The sequence below is a fragment of the Hyperoodon ampullatus genome (assembly GCF_949752795.1).
Source record: "Hyperoodon ampullatus genome assembly, chromosome: 1".
Lineage (NCBI taxonomy): Eukaryota > Metazoa > Chordata > Mammalia > Artiodactyla > Ziphiidae > Hyperoodon > Hyperoodon ampullatus.
Window position 1 is genome coordinate 24274802 of NC_136914.1, and position 25809 is coordinate 24300610.

Sequence of the window (25809 nt, forward strand, 5' to 3'; positions counted from 1 at the left end):
TAAGCTGTGTAAGGACTTCAAGTTGCACCCACAGTGAGGTTAGAAGTCATTGGAAGATTTTGAGCATCAGCCTTCTGGCTGTTAGCTTTATATGTTATCAAATGTGGTCTCCCTCATATATTTAAAAAATAAATCTCACTCCTTTATCATAAAACATATGTGTTCATTATAGGAAAAAATTAGTAGCCATAAGTAAAAAGGGCAGATAAATCACAGTCTCAAAACAAACAACTGGATACAGAAAAATATTGGTATTTTCAGCCTTTTCTCTCTCTCTACTCTCATCTGTATGTGTGTGTGTGTGTGTGTGTGTGTGTGTGTGTGTCTGAGTGTGTGTTTTGAGCTCTTCACTTTAGGTACTCATACTAAATATGCCTTCAGAGAAGTGTTTATTCTGCATGGTATTGCTATTTCAGTCACTGGTCAACTCTATAGAATAGGAGTTTTGATGAAAATCAATCATTTTATCACTTAGTGGTCATTCTTCTTTATTTTTAAATAAATAAACTGCTTGCCATCTATACACAAGAATGAATTTCAAAGCGATTATAATAGATTTAAATTTTTTTACATATCAGTAGGTGAAACTTGCTTCACTAGGATTTACAAAGAATAATTCACAAAGTGATGGAGACCACCTATGCATTACATTTGTTTTTCACTTGGTACATATTTTCATTCAGTCCCACACTAAGTGGAAGCTGAAAGCACGATTTGTGTGAACTAAGAGGAAAAATATTAAGATAACATTATCCATTTTTTGAGATACCCAGGATCAGAACTATATTAAGAATTCTTTTGGGACTTCCCTGGTGGCACAGTGGTTAAGAATCCACCTACTAATGCAGGGGACACGCGTTTGAGCCCTGGTCCAGGAAGATCCCACATGCTGCGGAGCAACTAAGCCTGTGCACCACAACTACTGAGCATGCGTGCCACAACTACTGAAGCTCGCACACCTAGAGCCTGTGCTCTGCAACAAAAGAAGCCACTGCAACGAGAAGCCCATGCACCACAACGAAGAGTAGCCCCCACTCACCACAAAGAGAGTAAGCCCATGCACAGCAAAGAAGACCCAACACAGCCAAAAATAAATAAATAAATTTTTATATAAAAAATAATTCTTTCAACTTTTTGTGATATACTGATCCAATCATCTTTCATAAGATAAAGGCTAGTGAAATATTGAGTAAATGAGCCTGAGAAAATATTTGAAGATATTATAGCTGAAAACTTCCCTAACATGAGAAAGGAAACACTCATTCAAGTCCAGTAAGCGCAGAGACTCCCATACAGGATGAACCCAAGTAGGAACATGCCGAGACACATATTAATCAAACTGACAAAAATTAAAGACAAAAAAAATATTAAAAGCAACAAGGGAAAAGCCACAAATAACATACAAGGGAATCCCCATAAGGTTACCAGCTGATTTTTCAGCAGAAACTCTGAATGGCCAGAAGGCAGTGGAACAATACATTTCAAGAGATGAAAGAGAAAAACCTACAACCAAGAATACTCTACCCATCAAGGCTCTCTTTCAGATTTGACAGAGAAATCAAAAGTTTACAGAGAAGCAAAAGCTAAGAGAACTCAGCACCACCAAACCATCTTTACAACAAATGCTAAAGGAACTTCTCTAGGTGGGAAAGAGACCAGCAACTTAAAACAACCTTGTAGCTATACAGACTGCTATAACAAAACCTTATGGGAACAGTAAACACCTAAACTACAGTAGATACACACACAAAAAAGAAAAAGCAACCCAAACAGAACAATAAAGATGATCATCAAATCAGGAGAGAAGAGAATAAAAGAGGAAGGGAAGAAAAAAGACCTATAAAAACAAACCCAAAACAATTAAGAAAATGGCAATAGGAACATGCATATCGATAATTACCTTAAACGTAAATGAATTAAATGCTCCAACCAAAATACATAGACTGGCTGAATGGATACAAAAACAAGACCCATATATATGCTGTCTACAAGAGACACACTTCAGACCTAGGGACATATACAGACTGAAAGTTAATGGACTAGAAAAAGATATTCCATGTAAATGGAAATCAAAAGAAAGCTGGAGTAGCAATACTCATATCAGATAAAATAGGCTTTAAAATAAAGACTGTTATAAGAGATAAGGAAGGACACTACATAATGATACAGGGATCAAACCAAGAAGAAGATATAACAACTGTAAATATATATGCACCCAACATAGGAGCACCTCAATACATAAGGTAAATGCTAACAGCCATATAAGGGGAAATTGACAGTAAGACAATATTGTCTTTAATGTCCCACTTACACCGTGACAGATCATTCAGACAGAAAATTAATAAGGAAACACATGCGTTAAATCACACATTAGACCAGATAGACTTAATTAGACATCTAAAGGACATTCCATCCGAAAGTAGCTGAATACACTTTCTCCTCAAGTACACGTGGAACATTTTCCATGATAGATCACATCTTGGGCCACAAATCAAGCCTTGGTAAACTTAAGAAAACTGAAATCATATCAAGCATCTTTTCCAACCACAACACTATGAGATTAGAAATCAGTTACAGGAAAAAAAAAAAAAACCTGTAAAAAACAAAAACGCATGGAGGCTGAACAATATGTTATTAAACAACCAATGGATCACTGAGAAAATCCAAGAGGAAATCAAAAAATACCTAGAGACAAATGACAATGAAAACACAATGATCCAAAACCTATGGAATACAGCAAAAGCAGTTCTAAGAGGGAAGATTACAGCAATACAATCCTACATCAACAAACAAGAAAATTTTCAAACAACCTAACTTTACAACTAAAGCAACTAAAGAAGACCAAAAAACCCAAAGTTAGTAGAAGAAATCATAAACATAAAAATAAATAAATATTGAAGAAAGAAGTGATCTACATAATTTCTTCCTATCATCCCTAAATTCAGAGTTTTGAAAAAAATATTTAAAACTCAGAAGCATTTTTAGATTTCTGTCTGTGTGGATCTCAAGTGTGTTTCTAGGACACAGTATGTATATGGTCTTCCAGAGCTTGATGGAGGCAGGTAGAAGCACATGTAAAAGCAGTCTATAATTAAAATTTATTTCCCTAAATAAATTGACACAAACATTGTCATGGGAAGGTGATGGGCTGAAAACAGAACTCTTCAGAAGTAACCTTGGAGAACATGATAGTCTACCTTGAGCTAAAACAGACTCAGTTCTGAGTCAGTTGTAAGAAGGGGACTAGAGAAACAATGTGTCTAGGAGTATGACATTACCATGCTTTCCCAGGCAGAAAGTAACACTGTGAGATAGTAAACAAGGCCCTTTGTTATTCTCCTGACAAGTGCTATAAAACATGTTAGTTATCAATAAAGATTTCATCATTGTTCACAGCTAACATCTAAAGCAGGTTTCCTGCCTTGGCTATATTCACATGTTGGGCTAGATAATTCTTTGCTGTCGGTAGTTGTCTTGTGCATTGTAGGATATTAAGGAGCATCCCTGTCCTCTACCCACTAGATCCCAGTAACATTCTCCAACTGTGATTAGCAAAAAAGTCTCAAGACACTGCCAGATGCTCCCTGGGAGGGTGAGGGGGTGGATGGGAAATTGCTTCTGATTGAGTTTCATTGCTCTAAGAAGGGTAATAAAAAGGATAAGTTACCTAGAGATTTTCATTCTCTGGCTCTCCTCTCTTAAAATTAGACTTAATATTTTCTTTTCAAGCATTTGCTTTACCACATTTTAATAAATACTTTGCTACCTTTTAATAAATACTTTGCTACTGAATCAACAAAAAGAAAATGCCTTTAATCATCTTTGATTGATTTATGCCTCCATGAAAGGCTCCGTTACCAGCAAATTTTCTTGCAATGTGATTTAAGTTTAGTTTTTCTTTCTTAATATTCCATGAAAAATGGACAAGTGTCTTGTTCCTATTCATGATAGTAAGATGAGAAAACAAAGGTATGTTTGTGTATGCTGTGTGTGTGTATATATATAAAACTAACCTTCAGAGAATACTAGAGTTATCTTACTATGACTGGGAAAGTTCATGTTCAGTATCTTAAGTATCAGGTTCATAGACATCTTTGCCACAAGCATCTTTGCTGCAAACATTTTCGCCATGTAACTAGTTGGCTGCAAGGCAATTTTACCGTAAAAGATAAAATAATGAACAATAAAGAGGTACATTAAAAAGGACATAATGAAACATGAGAAATGAATAACAAAATTAAAAAGATTTTTTATTGTAAAATACAAAATATTTGAATACATTTAAAATGTGTGTAGATTCATGGCAACACTGCGCAAACAGCTGATTTCATTTTGTGGGTTGCATCTGAGCACTTGTCTTCCAAGTCTTTTGTTCACATTATACATATTTTTTTTTTTGCTTGCTGATTTGTCTCTTTGACATCACACTTCTTCTTTTTCACTAAAATTTCTTCCTTCAGTAAGAGAGGTTATCAGCTTCCAAACACTAGGATGTATATTTGTATCTGAGCTTTGTATTGCATTGTGAAAGCCTCTACACTGTTGTTTGTTCTTTGTATATTGTCACATGTCTGTTGATAGATGTTCCAAAGTTCTACGGGAAATGTGGGTACAGCTCTGCACCTTCCAGGCCCTGGGCCTCTTTCTCCTCCAATGCAGTGTATTTCTAAATATGAAACCAACTCTTGGGACAAATCATCGTCATCTGTCAGCTTGATAAAGCCATCAATAATGTCACTAACTGGAAGAAATGTCCATGCATTTCAACCAGGTGAAACCCAACTGTCAAAACAAAAACTGTCGACCAGTTATTTATCTTTCAAAACAAAGATGCTGAAAGAAAAATACCTACATCAGGAAATGTTAGCCTAAACATTAGAGCTCATGTGTAATAATTACCTCAATATTGCCTCCTTAGAAAATCTTCTACTTGCAATAATAAAAAAACAGAATACAGCATTTAGAAGCACTGAGAATAAAAATCACAATTATCCATGCTCACTGAAAGTCTTCAAATGTGTCTACAGGAAACCAGACATCAAAGTCTATTTCTCTTTGAAGGACATGCCAAGAGTTAATCAAATATGGCTTTCTATAGCATGTCTTCAATACTATTTACAAAATATATTTCTTTCTTCCTTTATCATATTGGACTTCTAACAAACCTTGTGAACCTTCTACAGAATATGTTGCCAATAGATTTTATGAGAACTTGCATAGAAAAACACTTTACCCACATTTTCGGTACTTTCTTTCTCAAGAAACGTTTTAACAAAAGGAAGAAGACAACTGAACATTTTTTCCTCTGTTTTTTTAAAACATTCTCTATTGAAAAGGTGCTTATGTTCTTCACAGCATTTTCTTCCCTTTCGTCCCAAAGATTTATCTTTTGAATGGAGTTCCTAGACAAACTATTCAGTTACTGAGTACTTTTTCAAAAGTAAGTTTTATTACCTCTTCTTGGACATGAGTGCTAAGAAAAGCAGCAATGGGTTAAGGGTACACTGCCATTTTCTTCTATACTTTACTAAGTACACAAATCCAGAACCATTGAGAGATGTGACGTTAGTTCATCAACACTTTGATGTGAAGTGTGAGCTATTAGGATTCATAATGTCTATGTTCCTGAGAAATCACACTCAGGAACTTATTAGTAAGATGAAATTTGTAATTTATTCTGTTAATCTATCAATCCTGAGTGAAATTTCGAGTCATATACTCGCTCTAACACTGCTTACAAAAGTGCCTATCCCGAGTACCTAGGAGACACCCAATAAACAATTGTTGAATGAAAAACAATGAAATGAGAAATCTCACACTTGTTTGTGATTAACAATGCTAAACCATACCTGTGAAACTTGCAAATGTAACATATGGTTCACTAAGAGTGTATGGCAGGGTGGCACCAGAGTAGCATGTCAGCTCTGTTTCAATTACATGTAGGATAAACAAATAGAGACTCTACAGTGCATTCACATTGTTTTCAAGAGTACCCTGGGGTCAGCTGAAAGTGGTTATCTCCACAGTCAAGATAACCAAGCTATGCAGGCAGAAACCTTGCTGTTTTTAATTACCATGTATGCTTGTTAAAGGGCTATAAATATGCCTCCTGGATCCACAGTTCTACAAAAGCCTGTACAGAAAGCAGAGATGACTTCCACCCTACCTTTCTGAACCAGATGGCTAAGGCTGTGCTAATTCAACATGTTTTCCTTTTTTAAAGGTTTCTATATTTGATTAGTAGGTGATGATATTAGAATGCAGCACCATAATTCAGTTTTGTTCTTTGTTTATTTGGATTTTCACCAGATGTAGCTGATAATAAAAATACATTTCAGTCTCCATCAAGTTTAGTTAGTCTCAGAGAAAAAAAATTAAATTTATAAGACCTCAGAGTGATAGCTCAGAGGAAATATGATAAAATGAAATTCAACCTCATTCATTCTCTAAAGCATGAATCCATAATATAACATTCAAAATGTTATCAAGACTGTCTATTACCTTTTGGGGTTTTTTTTTTTCTCTCATCACTTTAACTTCTCTTTTGATTAAAATATAATTTTAACTGGGATCCTAGAAAATAGTCTGGGTCAGAGAGCTGGCATTAACTAACTGTGATTCTTTCTACACACCTCTATCCCAATCTGTTTTGCAATGAAACGAAAGTGTCACTGCCTTTTTTGCATCTCTCAGATAGAGATAATCACTCAACACTGTACCTGGTGGAGATGTATGATGTGATAATGGGTATTTACAATCAACTACAGGTAAAAATACATCTTCAAAGAGATTCATGGAAAAGACCTTGACAAGTACTCTAAAATGCAGGTTTCTGATAATGTTAAGATAATAATACTGAACTGGGTAAGAATTTCTACAACTCTAATGGAAAACTGATTGATTCATAAGCTTCTCATCCAAGATGAAGCCAAATAAAATTTAATTACAGGAGACTGAACGAACTAATAATTATAATTTGTATGACTTCATTTAAAACAATGTTGGGTCTTTAATGATTTCTTTTCCAGATTTAAAGAATCCGTTTTTCTCCTCTCTTTTAAGCTATTTACAACTTACAGCAATTTGTAGTTTTGTAAACAAAAGTTAAAACAGGGGCCTCCCTGGTGGCGCAGTGGTTGAGAGTCCGCCTGCCGATGCAGGGGATACGGGTTCGTGCCCCGGTCTGGGAGGATCCCATATGCCGCGGAGCGGCTGGGCCCGTGAGCCATGGCTGCTGAGCCTGCGCATCCGGAGCCTGTGCTCCGCAACGGGAGAGGCCACAACAGTGAGAGGCCCGCGTACCACAAAAAAAAAAAAAAAAAAAAAAAAAAAGTTAAAACATTTATCTTTTTCTTCCTACCTGATCCCTCGAGAATTAAGACACACTCATTAAATAGTTTTATTTTTCATGACAGTGTATGCATTTACATAAGTTAAATAATCTGCTCTCACTGTAAGTACAAACTTAGACAAGTCCTGAGCCTGGCTTCATAACCTAAAGATACTTGAAAGATCTCATCTGAGAATCCTTATTACCAGACAATTTTAAAGAACTAAGGTTGACTTTATGGAGCCAATAAAGCCCCTTGGATATACCAAAGCTTTGACTGAAATGTTATGTTTGAATATATGCATAGAATTAATATTCTTACTACATTTCTGTAAATAATAAATCCAAATTTAATAAGACAAGACTTATTTTACAAAATGAATCAGTTTTACTGTAAATATTTTTGATAAACATGGGATGACTATGGAAACTACTGTTTCAATAGAAAGCTACAGTTTATCCATTATCAGATTCTAATCTTATTAATTGGCTTTAAGTCTTTGTTATCAACTAGTAGAATTCAGAGAAATGGCCTCACAGATTATACACGGATAACCTTCATGCCCATTGCTGTGTGGGCCACTCAAGAGTTCAATGCCAGGCCAAAAGGAAGTGGTGTGATATATTCAAAGTGCTCAAAGAAAAAACAAAACAAAACGAAACAACAACAACAACAAACTTTGAAGCAAGAATAACTCTACGCAGCAAGGTTATCATTCTGAATTGAAGGGGAGATAACAAGTTTTACAGACAAGCAAAAGCTAAAAGAGTTAATCCTCACTAAACCAGCCCTATGAGAAATGTTAAAGCAACTTCTTTAAGCTGAAAAGAAAGGGTATTAATTAGTAAGGAAACATACGAATGTAAAAATCTCACTGGGAAAAATAAATATATAGTAAGGAAAGTGGATTAATCATTTATAAAGCTAGTTATAGAGGATAAAAGACATAATTAGTAAAAATAATTAAAATTACAAAAATTAGTTAAGGGATACACAAAAAGATGTAAAACGTGACATTAAAAACATCAAATGTTGGGGCAAAGTAAAAGCAGAGAGTTTTAGAATGCATTCAAATGTAACTTGCTATTAACTTAAAACAGACTAAGCCTCATGGTAACCACGAAATCAAAACCTGTAGTAAATACAAAAAAGATAATGAGAAATGAATTTAAGCATAACACTAGAGAAAGTTATCAAAACACAAGAGAAGAAAGCAGTAGAAGAAAGGAACAGAAAAGAACAGAAGGTACAGAAAAGACAAAACAGAAAACAATTAACAAAATGGCAGTAGTAGTAGGTGATGACATACTATCAATAGTAGTAGGTGATTGACATACTATCAATAATTACCTTAAATATAAAGGGACTAAATTCTCCAATAAAATGACATGGAGTGGCTAAATGGATATAATATCAAGACCCATCTTTATGCTGTCTAAAAGAGAATGACATCAGATATAGGGACACACAAAGAATGAAAGCAACACAGTGGAAAAAGATGTTTCACACAAATGAAAACCAAAAGAAAGCTGGGGTAGCTATACTTATATCAGACAAAATAGACTTTAAAACAGACTGCAGTAAAAGACAAAAGTGGACATTACATAATGATAAAGGGGTCAATCCAAAGGAGGATGTAAGCTTTTTAACTATTTATGAACCCAACATAGGAGCACCTAAATATGTAAAGCAAATATTAAGACTCAAAGGGAAAAACAGACAGCAATACAATAACAGGAGGGGACTTTAATATGCCACTTACGACAATGGATAGATGGCTTAGACAGAAAAACAAAGAATCTAGACAGAAAAACAAAGAATCACTGGTCATAAATGGCACATTAGAACTGATGGATTTAGTAGACATATATAGAACATTCCTTCCAAAAACAGTGGAATACACATTTTTCTCAAGTGCACACAGAGCATTCTCCAGGATAGATAATATACTAGGCCACAAAACAAGTCTCAATAAATTTAAAAATACTGAAATCATACCAAGTATCTTTTCTGACCACAATGATATGAAACTAGAAGCTAATTACAAGTAGAAAACTAGAAAAATCACAAATATGTGGAGACTGAACAACATGCAATTAAAAAACCAATGGGTTGATGAAGAACTCAAAGGAGAAAAAACAAAACAAAACCTTGAGACAAGTGAAAGTGGAAATACAACATACCAAAATCTATGAAATGCAGCAAATGCTGTTCTAAGAGGGAAGTTTATAGTGATACAAGTCTACCTCAATAAACAAGAAAAATCTCAAATAAACAATATAAATTCATATCTAAAGGAACCAGAAAAAGAAAAACAAAGCCCAAAGTTAATAGAAGAAATAATAAAGCTCTAAGTGTACATAAATAAAATGCAGACTAAAATGACAATAGAAAAGACCAGTGAAACTAAGAGCTCGTTCTTTGAAAAGATAAACAAAATTGTCAAAACTTTAGCTAGAACCACTGAGCGCATTAAAATAAATTAAATCAGAAATTAAAGAGAAGAAATTACCACTGATAACCAAGAACTACAAAAGATCATAAGAAACTATTACATAAAATTATGTGCCAACAAATTGGACAACCTAGAAGAAATGGCTAAATTCCTAGGAACTTATAATCTCCCAAGACTAAATCATGAAGAACAGAAAATGTGAATTGACTGATTACCAGTAAGAAGATTGAGTCAGTAATCAAAAAGCTCTCCCAAAACAAAAGCCCAGGACCACATGGCTTCACTGGTGAATTCTACAAAACATTTAAAGAAGAGCTAATAATTACACTTATCAAATGATTTCAAATATTTGAAGAGGAAGAAACACTTCAACACTCATTTTATGAGGCCAGCATTACCTTGATACCAAAACTAGACAAGGGCATAACACAAAAAGAAAATTACAGGAGAATATACAGCTAATATAACAAAGATGTGAAAATCCTCAACAAAATTAGCAAATCAAATTTGACAATACATTAAAAGGATCATACAACACAATCAAGTGGGATTTATTCTAGAGATTGCAAGGATGGTTCAACATCCTCAAATCAATCAATGTGATACACCCCATTAACAAAATGCAGAATAAAAATCATGGAATTATCTCAATAGATGCAGAAAAAGCATTTGACAAAATTCAACAAACATTTTTGATAAAAACTCTCAACAGAGTGGTTATAGAGGGCACACACCTCAACATAATAAAGGCCATATAGGAAAATCTCACAGGTAACATCATACTCAATGGCAAAAAACCTCAGTTTATCCCTTATTTTTTTTTAATTGATGTGTAGTTGATTAACAAGGCTGTGTTAGTTTCAGGTGTACAGCAAAGTGATTCAGTTATACATACATATATATCTATTTTTTCAGGATCTTTTCCCTTATAGGTTACTACAAAAATGTTTAACTCTTAAATTCAGGAAAAAGAGAAGGATTCCACTCCCACCACTTTTATTCAACATAGTATTGGAAATCATAGCCAGACCCATTAGGAAGGAAACAGAAATAGGCATCAGAATTGGAAAGGAAGAAGTGAAACTGTCACTGTTTGTAGACATGTTTTTATATAAAGAAAACCCTAAAGACTCCACCAAAAAAAACTGTTAGAACTAACAAATTTTGTAAAGTTGCAGAGAAAAAAAATCAATATACAAAAATCTTTGCATTTTTCTGTACAAACGAAAAACTATCAGAAATAAAAATTATGAAGACAATCCCATTTACAATTGCATCAAAAATAATAAAATACTTAGGAATAAATGTAACCAATGATGTGAAAAATCTACACTTTGAAAACTGTAAGATATTAATGAAAGAAATTGAAGAGGATACACACAAATGGAGAGATATTCCATACTCATTGATTGGAAGAATACTGAAAAATGTTAATATTACTCAAAGGAATCCCTATCAAAATTACAATGGCATTTTTCATAGAAGTAGTACAAACAAACCTAAAATTTCTATGGAACCACAAAATTCCCAAATAGCCAAAGCAATCTGATAATGAAGAACAAAGTTGGAGGCATCATTCTTCCTGATTTCAGACCATATTACAGAGCTGTAATAATCAAAACAGTGTGGTACTGGCATAAAAACAGACACAGATCAATGACATAGAACAGAGAGCCGAGAAGTATACCTAAGCATGGATGGTAAATTAATTTATAACAAAAGACACAAGTGTATACAATGAGGAAAGGACAATCTTGTCAATAAATGATGTAGGGGTTGGGACTTCCCTGCTGGTGTAGTGGTTAAGAATCCACAAGCCAATGCAGAGGACACAGTTTTGATCCCTGATCCGGGAAGATCCCACTTGCTGCAGAGCATCTAAGCCCGTGTGCCACAACTACCGAAGCCCGTGCACCTAGAGCCCGTGCTCTGCAGCAAGAGAAGCCACCACAAAGAGAAGCTTGTGTGCAACCAAGACCCAATGCAGCCAAAAATAAATAAAATTAAATCTTTAAAAATAAATAAATAAATAGGGTAGGGAAAATTGGCCAGCCACATGCAAAATAATAAAACTGGACCACTATCTTAAACCATACACAAACGTAATTCAAAATGGATTAAAGACTTGAATGTAAAACCAGAAATCATAAAACTTCTGGGAAAAAACATATACAGTAAGCTTCTTGACACTACTCCTGGTGATGTTTCAAACAAAATCTGACTCCATAGACAATGGAAACAAAAGCAAAAATGAATAAATGGGACTACATCAAACTGAAAAGCTTCTGCATAAGAAACAAAACCATCAACAGAATATAAAGGCAACCTACCTGATGAAAGAAGATATTTGAAAATCATGTCCCTGATAAGTGGTTAATATCCAACACATAAAAAGAACTCATACAACTCAATAACAAACAAATCTGATTACAAAATAGGCAGAGAATCCAAACAGACATTTTTCCAAAGATGCCACACAGATTGCCAACAGACACATGAAAAGATGCTCATCATTAATCACCAGAGTAACGCAAATCAAAACAAAATGTGATATCATCTCACACCTGTCAGAATGGTTATTATGAAAAGGACAAAATATACAAGTGTTGGTGAGGATGTGGATTAAAGGGAAACCTAATGCACTGTTGGTGGGAAGGTAAATTGGTACAGCCACTGTGGAAAACAGTATGGAGGTTCCCCCCAAAATTAAAAATAGAACTACTACATGATCCAGCAATTCCACTTCTGGGTGCTTATCCAAAGAAAACAAAAACATTAATTTGAAAGGATATATGGACCCCTATGTTCACTGCAGCATTGTTTAGAATAGCCAAGATATGGAAACAACCTAAGTTTTCACTGACGGATAAGTAAGAAAGATGTGTTATACAGATACAATGGAATAATACTCAGTCATAAAAAAGAATTAAATCTTGCCATTTGTGATAACATGGATGGACTTGGAGGGTATTATCCTAAGTGAAATAAGTTAAAGACAAATACCATATGATTTCACTTATATGTGGAATATGAAAAAGAAAACAAAGGAACAAAACTCATAGATACAGGCAATAGATTGAAGGTTGCAAGAGGGGAGGGTGGTTGGGGGTGGGAGAAATGGGTGAAAGGGATCAAGGGATACAAATTTTAGTTATAAAATAAATAAGTCAATGGGACATAAGGTACATCATGTTGACTACAATCAATGATATTGTATTGCGAATTTGAAAGCTGTTAAGAAAGTAAGTTTTAAAAGTTCTCATCACAAGAAAAAAAATTCGTAACTTTGTATGGTGATAGATGGTAACTAGATGTATTGTGGTGATCTCTTCACAATGTATACAAATGTCAAATCATTATGTTTTTACACACAAAACTAATATAATGTTGTATGTAAATGAAATTTCAATTAAAAAAAATTCCTCATGTTCATCCTGTCCTAAATAATCATGCGATATGTGATTGCTAATACAGCAAGCACCTTAGTAAATAAATGAAAGCAGGACTTCTCTGGTGGTGCAGTGGTTAAGAATCTGCCTGCCAATACAAGGGACACAGGTTCGATCCCTGGTCCAGGAAGATCCCACAGGCCACGGAGCAACTAAGTCCGTGTGCCACAACTACTGAGCCCATGTGCCTAGAGCCCATGCTCCACAATGAGAAACCCACACACTGCAATGAAGAGTAGCCCCCACTTGCAGCAACTAGAGAAGGTCCACATGCAGTTAAAGAAGACCCAATGCAGCCAAAAATAAATAAAATAAAATATAAATATATTTATAAAAAAAATAAAAGTAGATTGACTTCAAATGGTAAAACTTGAATCTGATTATAACCCATTAGGTTATTTAGTTGATTACACCTTGGCTTCTGGGACTCTCTATTCCGGGGAATTTTTTAATCCTTGTATGTTATTTTCCTTATATTCAACATATCAACCTCTCTAGTGCGTTGTGTTCTCTCAAAGATTTTAAGTGTCTTTCAGCAGTCACTCTCATATCAAATGATATCCATCAGGATTAGAAAACTTGAAGAGCTCAGTGATCTTACCACCCAAGCCTATGATGATAATGCAATTGTTGCTAGCAGCAACTAATGACCTTCCTTCCTGATGACTCAACTGGTGGAAACAACAAATAAATGATTTTCTGGCATCAAGAGTGGTAACCAAGAGTCACGCCATACTACCTGGTCATACTCTCAGCCTACTAAAAGAATGGCCAAAAGTGGGGAATTATTAAATCAGATACAAAATGGAGACCAGACTTGAGAATTCCCTGAGCAGACAAAACCATTCAAGTCACATAAGCAAACTAAATCTAGCTGATTTCATGAATGTAATCAAAACTTGACTTGGGTTATTTCCTGTAAATAACTCTGACAATCATAAAAGAAACAAGTCATCTTCCTAAAAGTGGTATGAGATAATCAATTTAACCAATCCCCTGCCTTCTAGAAGCACCCATTGTAATAACAAATCATTATAAACAGTAAACAACATCCTCACTTTCACTTTTAAGTCACCCTGTTACATCATGCCCCTAAACTTCATATTAGTCTTCGATTTTGAAGGCACCCAGTTTGCAAATTGCAAATGCACAATAACCTCTTACTAAATACTCAATGATTTGGTGGTTTTCATTTTTCTATTTTTGCTTTTTTGATATTTCTAATGCATAAAAATTGCTTAAGAATGTCAATCTATATTTTAAAACAGAAAATTAATTACTGACAAACATTAGGGATTAGTATCTTTCCATAAGGGATTAATATCTTTCCATAATTTGTATGTTTAAAAATTCTATTGATACAATTCAAAACTGTGACAGGAATACATAGAACAATAATACTTCTAGTATTTACAAATTTTCTTTTCATCTTGTATGATACAAATATAAACAAGTATAAATGTGAATAAAATATTGAGAATACAAAATATATATTCCTAACATTTTGATTAATGCTCTCTTTCAACTTACATAATTATTTGCTATATTCTGAATATGAATTTGGAAAAGATAAGTCTAAAATAGTGAGAATCCTAATTTCATATATATACAAATATATATTATTATTATATTTAGACTAAAGCTAAAGTAAATGATAGCTTTGGTAATGCAAACTACCATACTGATATAATGAATGTTGACCTAACTATTTTACTTACAATACAAATAGCTTGATTCAATTAGTATATTGGAATCAACAAATTAATTATAGACTGGAAGGAAATAATACCAAGAATTTCACTTTATATTCAAACAGTAAAAAGAAGGCATGCAGAACAATGTAGATTGATTTGTTTACAAATTAAAGTTTCAATAGATAATTTTCTCATTAAAGAAAAATGTATATTGTGTATTGTGGGAACTGAAGGTGATTGTTTGCATCATAAAAGTTGAAAATATAATACATGAGTTAGGAGATAATTTGGTAAGGCTTTAACATTAAATGAGAGGGGAAAAAATTAAAGGAAACCTATTTGTTTCAGTTGATGCAAATTATCTCTTTCTGAGTCAAGCATAGCATATTGTTTGGGAACAAGAAAGTCATTTTTGTTCACACATTTAAAATATTATACTTGTCACTTAAAATCTCTAGAGATACTTCCAGAGGAAAAATGTGCTTAATGATAAGGTTTAAGGAGGTAAATGACTAAAAAATGTTGGTGGAATAGCACTGTCACTATGAATTATTCTGACAAGTACACAATTGATACTTAGAATCAAGTAGCCCAGAAAAAACCTCTCTATTATAGATATGGGTATGATCATTTATTTTAAAATAGTTAAAACAAGCTAGAATATTACTGTGGTAACATCAACAAATGCTAAGCAACTCAGTAGATTGTTGATTATAAACAGAAATGTTTTATTAAAAATAAATATTTCAAAATCTAGTGAAATGACTGAAATATATCTGAAGAATATGGTACAAGGAATATATGTATGTCATATGTCAAAAATTGAGACAGCATTATATACACACAACATTTTACAGAGGGATATTCACTTACAGAATTAGAAGTTTTTGAATTACGTTTTTCTGCAAACTATGATGGAATCTAATGATGTTTATGTCAGCATACTTACCAAATAGTAATTGTCACATTTTAATTAAAACCAGCTTATTTCAGAGAAAAGAAGAAAGATGTAATAGTAGTCATTGGTGCTGTGTGCCAGTTTTTCATGGTTTTCCCACTTCTGGGCATATGACTGATTTGTCCTCCCTGCCCTTTGGATTTTACTAGCTGTGACTATACAACTTAATTTATTTTGACCAATGAAATGTGAGAAGCGTCATACGACATTTCTGAGTGGAAGTTTAAGACCCATTGTGCAATTTATGACACTCTTTCTCTCATAGGCTGCAACATAACAGATGAAGATTGTTCCATCAACCTGAGTCTTACAGTGAGGGCGGAGAGCTGTCTGTTGGCCAGCAATAGACATGAGCAATAAAGAAACACATAAAAGATACTGAAGTCACTAAAATTTGGAATTGTTTCTGCAGCATAACCATGGATTCAGTTTATTGCATTCTATTGGGGGTGCCATATACTGAAGTGATTAGGGGGTGACTTCTGGAATCAAGACCACTTGGATTCATAACCCAGCTCTCTCATCACTCGTATGTATCACTTTGGGAATTTTACATCACCTTGCTGTGCCTTAATATCCTCCTCTGTAAAATGAGAATAATAGAATCTATCTTGTTTTTGTTTAAGATTACATTAGACAACACATAAAGCATTTAGAATATTGCTTGGCACACAGTAGCACCTAATAAATATTAGTCGTTATCCTCTCCACTGGGAAATACAGTACCTTTCATTTGCTTATGTTTATAATACTAGTATGATTATTCATAATTATAATTGCTCTGAAAAAATATAATAAACAAAGACCAGTATTTTAAACAGCAAGTTTATCAGATTTTAAAGTACTGATCTTTGTTTATGGAACCTAGAAGAAATGGACAAATTTCTAGAAACATATAATCTTCCAAGACTGAATCAGGAAGAAGTAGCTAATCTGAACAGATAAATCATTAGTAGTGAAATTAAATAAGTAATCAAAAAACTCCCAACAAGTAAGAGTCCAGGACTGAATGGCTTCACAGGGCAATTATACCAAGCATATAAACAAGAGCTAATACCTATCCTTCTCAAATTATTCCAAAAAACTGAAGATAAGGGAATACTCCCAAATTCATTCCATGAGACCATTACCCAGGCAACAAACTGATACCAAAACCAGACAAACATTAAAAAAAAAGAAAAGAAAATTATAGGCCAATATCTCTAATGAATACAGATGGAAAAATCCTCAAAAAATTGTTAGCAAACTGAATTCAACAATATATAAAAAGGATCATGCACCATGATCAAGTGGAATTTACCCCAGGGATGGAAGGATAGTTGAATATCCAAAAATCAATGTGATACACTACATTAAAAAAGGAAGAATAAAAATCACAAGATCATTGCAATAGATGCATAAAAAAATGATAACATTAAACATTTATTCATGATAAAAACTCTTATCAAAGTTGGTACAGAGAGAACATATCTCAACATAAAAAAAGCTATATATGACAAACCCACAGCTAACATCATACTTAATGGGGAAAAGCAAAGCTTTTCCTTTAAAATCAGGAACAAAACAAAAATGCCCACTCCTGCCACTTTCACTTACATAGTATTGCAAGTCCCAGACACAGCAATCAGACAAGGGAAAAAAAACAAAACAAAACATAAGAGGCAACCAAATTGTAAGGTAAGAAGTAAAATTGTCACTAATTGTAGATGGCCTCATACTGTATGATGTCATTAGGGTTTTCTAAAACCCTAATGTCTCCACTGAAAAACTATTAGAACAAATGAATTCAGTAAAGTTGCAGGATATAAGATTAATATACAGAAATCTGTTGCTTTTCTATACACTAATAATGAACTATCAGAAAGAAAAAGCAAGAGAACAATCCTGCTTAAAATTGCATCAAAAAGAACAAAATACCTAGGAATAAACTTAACCAAGGAGGTGAAGGACCTATACTTTGTAAATCTTAAAACACTGATGAAGGAAACTGAAGATGATGTAAAGAAATGGAAATATATCTCATGTTCATGGATTAGAAGATTATCATTAAAACAGCCATACTACCCAAAGCAAGATACAGAATTAGTGCAATCTCTATCAAAATATTCATGACATTTTTCACAGGACTAGAACAAATAATACTAAAATTTATATGAAACAACAAATAACCCCAAACTACAAAAGCAATCTTGACAAAAAAGAACAAAGCTGGAGGCATCATGCTCGTGGAGTTCATACTATACTACAGAGCTACAGAAATCAAAACAGTATAGTACTGGCACAGAAACAGACACATAGATCCATGGAACAGAATACAGAGCCCAGAAATAAACCCACACACCTACAGTCAATTAGTCTACAGCAAAGAAGGCAAAAGTACACAATGGAGAAAAGACAGTCTTGCTAATAAGTGATGCTGGGAAAACTGGGCAGCTGCATGTAAAAGAATGAAATTAGAACATTTTCTCATACCATATACAAAAAAAAAAACTGAAAATGGATTAAAGACCTAACTATGAACCAGAAATCATAAAAATCCTAAAAGAAAACATAGGCAGAACACTCTTTGATATAAATCAGCAATATTTTCTTGGATCTGTCTCCTAAGGTAAAGGAAACAAAAGAAAAATAAACAAATGGGGCTTCCCTGGTGGTGCAGTGGTTGAGAGTCCGCCTGCTGATGCAGGGGACATGGGTTCGTGCCCCAGTCTGGGAAGATCCCACATGCTGCGGAGTGGCTGGGCCCGTGAGCCATGGTCGCTGAGCCTGCGCATCCGGAGCCTGTGCTCCGCAACGGGAGAGGCCACAACAGTGAGAGGCCCACGTACCGAAAAAAACAAAAACAAAAACAAAAACAAATGGGCCTAATTAAACATAAAAAGGTTTTGCATAGCAAAGGAAACCATGGACAAAATAGAAAGACAACCTACTGAATGGGAGAAAATACTTGCAAATGATGACCAATAAGGGATTAATATGAAAAATACATAAGCAACTCATACAACTTAATACCCCCAAAAAACCCCAAAAAAACAAAACTGAATAAAAATAGGAAGAAGACCTGAATAGACATTTTTACAGAGAAGACATACAGATGAACAATAGGCAATGAAAATGAAAAATGCTCAACATTACTAATCATCAGAGAAATGCAAATGAAACCACAATGAGCTATCACCTCATACCATCTAGAATGGCATCATCAAAAAACCCCACAAATAACAAATGTTGGTGAGATGTGGAGAAAAGTGAACCCTAGTACACTGTGGGTGGGAATGTAAATTAGTGCAGCCAACATGGATGTACGGAGGTTCCTCAAGAAACTAAAAATAGAACTACCATATTTTACAGCAATTCCACTCCTGGGCATATATCCAAAGAAAATGAAAACGCTATTCAAAAAGATACATACATCTCAAAGTTCACAGAAGCATTATTTACAATAGCCAAGATATGGAAGCAACCTAAGTGTCCATCAGCAAATGAATCAATAAAGAATATATGATACATATATATATATATATATATATACACACACACAATGGAATATTACTCGGCTATAAAAATGAAATTTTATCATTTGCAACAACATGGACAGACCTGGAGGGTGTATGTTAGTGAAATAAGTCAGACAGACAAAGACAAATACCATATGATATCACTTATATGTGGAATCTAAAAAAAAAAAAAAAAAACAACCAACCAACCAGTGAATATAACAAAAAAGAAACAGACTTACAGATACAGAGAACAAACTAGTGGTTACCAGTGGGGAGAGGGAAGAGGAAGGGGCAAGATAAGGGTAAGGGATTAAAAGCTACAAACTACTACGTATAGCTTGTAAGCTACAAGGATATATTGTACAGGACAGGGAATACAGCCAATATTTGGCAGTAATTTTAAATGGAGTTTAACCTGTAAAGCATTGAATCAGTATGGTGTACATTTCCAACTAAGATAACATTGTAAATCAGCTATACTTCAATTAAAAAATCAAAAAAAAAAATAAAGTGCAGGCTCTAGATCCAGAGGGCCTAGGCTTAAACACAGCCTACTAACTTTCTAGTAATGTAATTTGGTGCACATTTCTTAACTTCTCTATATTTCAGCTTTCTTGCTTGCAAAATGGTATCATGTAACAGTAGCTCCCTCATAAGCTTTTGTGAAGAATTAATACTTAAAACATGTAAAGCCTTTAAAACAGCACTTGACACATAGTAAAATAAAAAAAATGGTAGGCATAATCAAACGGCAGAATGATTTAGAGTAGAATTTAATTATGCCTGGAGAATCCTGGGAATATGGAAGTCGTTTTCCTCTTCATGTGAACAAGTTAAGAGAAAAGAAACAGCTTTATAGGTTCGGGGACTGATGTGAGTAAAGGCACTAAGACTTGGTAGAAACAACACAGTCTGTTTGTGGAACAGCAGCAGAACGGATAAATCAGGCTTCAGATATTGGATTCAGTTTTTCTTGTATGTGTTTTCTCTTATGGGAATTTTTCTAGTATACTTTTTATATATACCAAATGGATGAAAATACAAAACAACAGAGATTTTACATAAATAAACCCACATCCCAAATATCTTAAAACTAGACATATTATATTCAATAAAATACATAATGAGGTATATAGTATAACTGAAAGAAGAAAACAAAGAATTTACTCTATTCCAATTAGTTGAATGGATTATCGTTCCAACAGGAGTAATTTTGTATAAATAGCAAATGGAAACAAAGAATAAAACAAGTATTTATAATTTTAAATATGACATATAAATTTAAATACACTGACCGTCTCTTATGTGGTATATTACAGCATACGTCAATTAACAAAAACTTTATTTTAAGGAATTTTAAATTTTTCCCCCAATTGAATCACACATTTCTTGACTTTCAAAAACTGCAATTCACGAACGCTTGCCTTAAGTGAAAAATAAAGGGAAACATAAAGATAATCTTCAGGAAAGGCAATCTCCTAAGTCTTGCCTCAAACTGTTTTGAAACATTGAAAACAAAGAAGAGAAACCCAAAACAAGTGCAATTTTGGTCAGATAAACTTTCTATAAAGTCTTTTCCTTTCAATTAAAGAGAAATGAAAAATCCAGGACACTGGGCTTCATTCCACTCCAATACAATATCACTTTCAGAATGAACTGTGGAAATGGATCAGGTGAGGAGGGGGAGTTAAAGCAACTGGCTTTTTTCCAGCGGAAGTAAAAGAAGGGAGGTAACTTCTTCTAACCTTGCCAACATAAAAACTAGATCTCCAGGAAAATAAACTAGTAATAGCTGCTGGAAGGAGGGTCCTTATCAATGGAAATTATAACAGTATGCCCCTGGTTAAGGATTTCTTTGAGTAAATAAACTTAGAATCTGTATGAACATGGCTCCCTGAAGAATGTCATATTGTTGGGATATAAAATGAAGATACTTCATCAATGAAACATTTCTCCCGCTGTGTGAGGTAACCCACAAAATCTCACTTGGAAATCTGATCTCTTAGCTTGAATCAGAGAGTGGATTCCAAAGTGGGATAAAAGAACTGGGAGAGCTGTCCCCAACCTGGCAGAACTCTTCCCTCTTTCACTGGAGCGTGATGGCCAGTACCTTTGAAATGATTAGTATAAGCTTGATATTGGCTAAGATCTATGATTTGTGTGAGTCTTATTTGATCATCTGATCCTTTGTGCTTGCTCACCAGATATTGCATATTCTTTCTCATTAAAAACTAGCAATAAATTTCCAATGTATACATCACATTCTACAAGATGCTTTTCACTTTTAAAAATCCAGCTAATTTAAAGGTTTTTTGGGCTTCTAAAGGTTACACAATGATAAAAAGCATTAGAAAAACAATATAGAGTATGGGTTTATGCATATATAATATTTTACTTATGTTGTATTTGCATTACTAAAACAGAAAAGTTAGATTTTCAGAGATTACTCATTAATTTTCAGGATCCTATTCTTCAAATTCATGTGGCTACAACCAAAATGGCAGTATGATGATAAAGATCTCCAAAAAATCGTAAAGTTGTATAAAAATTGTACTAGTAATATAAATTAAACCCTGAATCTACATTAACACAGTAACTTCTTAAAACATATATAAACCATGATGCAGAGAAAGTTAAAATCCGTGTAGCATATTTACTGCCAAAAGAAGTTACTTGTTCTTTCAAGTTTACTCTGGTATTCTTAGTGGAAAAAAAGGTACATATAAATCTCTTTCCAGGTCAAAAATCTTGCCAACTTTATGAAGAAGAAATCTTCCATGAAGAGCCTGAGTAAAAAGGCATGACATTTATTCACTCTCCCTGGTCATTATATTCAAAATGTATTAATACACAAGGCTTCCAGACTATCAAAGTTTAAGCTACTGGCTATTCTACTTTACAGGGCTGAGGGAACACTTCTTTCATCTTTTAAGTCTTATATATATATATATATATATTTTAAATTGGAAGCTTAAAAAAAATCTAAACTAAATCTTAAGGGGAAGTATGCAACAATCATTTTACCCTTGCTTTGTTGTTTTTCTCCATCAGGATCCGTTTTGCATTTACATTTGTCATTGCTCTTTCCCTTTCTTTCCTAGGAATACTCATGCTACTTCATCAAATTTCCTCCTCTTTAAAAAAGGAAATTGGTAAGAAGCTAATTTAAAATAAGGGTTTCCTTATTTCATATATGTGTATGTGTATACAATCTGACCATGATGTTTATAAATTAATGATGCAACAAATAGTTTTCCGGTATTAGGAACATTTACCAGAAAATATTTTATTATCATTTGATCCTCCTGTTCATCAACCTCCTATATGTATATCAATATACAGCATTCAAAGAGGAGAAAAGCTTTCACAAAATAGAGTTAAAAGAACACCCAATGAATATACTCAAGACGTTTGGTTTGTAGTAAAAAATAAAGTAAGAAAAGTGCTAACATCTCTTATTTTTTCTCCATTTTACAGCCTATCCTACTCTACTCCATTGTAATTAATGGTATAAATGTATGCAAATTTAGATATCCAACAGACATCACTTGGAAGGCATGGGAAATTCTAACAGTTCTTAATGCTTATTAATATCAAGAGTAACAGTTCTTTTCAATGGAGGATATGAATGTCAATCGATCATTGCCATGTGGACTTGGGTCAAGTACATACATCAAATGAAACTGATGTGTTTGAAAATATATGTTAGTATTCGTTTTTTCTTTAAACATGCCAGCATATCATAATTGTGATTACTGTTGCCCCAAAAAGCACCAAGACAAAGATTTCTTTTAGAAAGAGTGATTAGATGTAAGAAATTAAGATATGATAAAACTGCATTTAGAGAGTCCTGTGTGAACATATAGGCACAAAACACAAAATCATGAAAAGCATCCTGTTGTTAAATTTGGACTTTCCTGCCTCTAGCAGCAAGTTAAATATGGAAAAGTACATTTTGTTTTCTAAATAAACAAATATTTAAAACAATATCAAATTTAGGTAATTATGAAAAATAACAATTTTGAAAACTTCAGCAAGGGAGTTTTTATGTGTGCCATAAAAATCACATGTGCATAGTTACATATACTTACTTTAGAGTCTTCATTAAAAAATCATTTAAAACACAGCTATATGTCATAAATCTAACCAAGAATGATAAGTGACTTATATTTTAAAATATTATAAAAAAGAACATTTAACATGCATACATTTCAGGGAATGAAAAATTAAATTTTCAAAATGATTCAAGATATAAATAAAATATATGTTAATAACTGTTAAAACATCTAGTAAAACTGTTCCTGGTTTTCCTTCTAAGCACTTCTTTATATTTGAAAAAATAATTCTTAGTATTATAAAATAAATTCCTTAGCTCATATATTATACATCTTAGACAGGTATTCTCATAGTAAATCTATATCATCACCATTAAGCCTAGACTATAATGCAGATTTAAGATAAACTCAACCTTTAATAATATATAATGCATGTATAATATACAAGTGTGTATATATTTGCATATGTAATCCATGTATAATTTGTATTGAATTTTGCAATCATGCAGTCCACCAGTATTCTGAAATCAGGAAAACAAAACAAAATCATGACTTTTGATCTGAAACACCTACAGCACAATCTAGAACTTTAATGTCTGTTAGAAAAGTTACATGAACTTGAGAAAGTCACTCAACCTCTTCAAATTCCACTTCACTCATTTGGAAAATAAATATAATTAAGCCTGTTCATCTCTTATTTTTAGTTAATTATTGTCAGGGTATTTCAGACAGATATGGAGGCATAATAGTATAGCATAATGCTCCTTTCATCAATAAATACTGATGCTGAACTATTTGAAGATGTCAGATATACTTTTATGCTTCTTGCTACTTCTTTGAGAAACAATCATCAACCTCAGTTTTGTTACACCTTGGAATACAGTGCAGTAATTATAATGGTTCTTGCACATTTTTCTAAAAACTAACCATGCCATTAATCCATATTTTTAATTCACGTTTAATGTAATCAAAGAAATGTAAAACATTTTAATAGTTAAATGGACAAACTACATAATAAACATTTCTGAAGAGTCTGAATATATTTCACCATGAAAGTAAAATTATTAACCTAGAAATATGTTCATTGATGTATATTCAGCACAATTCCATTACAAAAGAAAAATTACATGAAAGAAAAAAAAAGGGGGGGTTTCTGAGGACGCAGCCTGAAATGTCTTACTGGTGTTAAAGAGCAATCATAAAATGGTAGCTTTTCAGGTTAGGTGGCCTTTTTTTCTGTATTGACAATTTTTGCTACATTGCTTTTGAGGAAAGAAGGACCTTTCTTTATTGACTTAATCTACTTGCTAATACATTTCTTTTTTCCCTTGCATCCCAGTCAAAATATCTTTAATTGAATTCTTTCTTCTTCTTCAAAATGATATTGACCATTCAAGCTGATAAAAATCTTTATCAGAGGAGTGCTTTATTGCAGGTAATAGAATTTCTTACATTATCTACATTTAAGGGTTTCAAATGTTAAAATAAGACAATAAATAGAAAGAGATAAGAACAGAATAAAAGAATAAACTCTAGAAAACTGTTAGAGAAACAAAAATGTTTTCATACCTTGAATCATAAAAGGATGTTTTAAGCAGCAAAGTCAACAAGGACACATACAATGTTTTCAAGTAAATAAATATATTTACAGTTTTATTTTAATACCATGGTTTAAACCCAACATTTGATCATGCATATTGTATGTTACATAATAATTCAAATAATTTAAGAAATTTTATAACGTATTTCTAAATGTTACCATCATTAACCATGATTATTTCATTTCCTGTTTAAATAATATAGGGAATTCAGTAAAACCTGCTTTCCTCTCCTTAGCTCTATGGCTCTTCTGTTGTCCTGCACCACAACACTGAGACATCCTTTGGGTTCTGTCACTTATCCTTGCAATAAACTACAACACTCAAGAGTGCCTTGTTGCTACCCAGCCATTTGATAATTAAAGTGAGCTCTTACAGAAAGGTAATAAACAAGGACACACAGAAATCAGGCAGTGATGCCAAGTCCAGGAGACAGGTTTTTTTTTTATGACACATTCAACAGACTTCCCTCAATATGAGGTCAATAGCCAAAAAACTTTCTTCACTTATTTAGAGATAGAAGTAAGTTTTTTTACTTTCTACAGTTAGAATAAGACTCTTCATGATTTATTTCATTTGAAGACATACTGTTTTCATCTTTTGATCTCAATGCAAGGGAAAAACAGAGGTAACTTAGTTCTTCGGTAAGAACTGTCACACCAGGATGGGAGAAAAACTAGAAGCACTGTTTTGAAACTTACTTAAGGTGCATAGACTATATGGTGAAATTAAACAGACTATAACCAGAGAGACAAATGACATGGATGAG

The 25809-nt window shown here is 33.4% G+C and overlaps 1 protein-coding gene across 1 annotated transcript in view; it reads right to left on the bottom strand.

The window, feature by feature from the left end:
* CCSER1 (coiled-coil serine rich protein 1) overlaps window positions 1-25809 on the bottom strand; it is a gene marked incomplete at both ends in the record, with an annotated part of 1070022 nt that overhangs the window by 486671 nt on the left and 557542 nt on the right. The window lies entirely within an intron of this gene.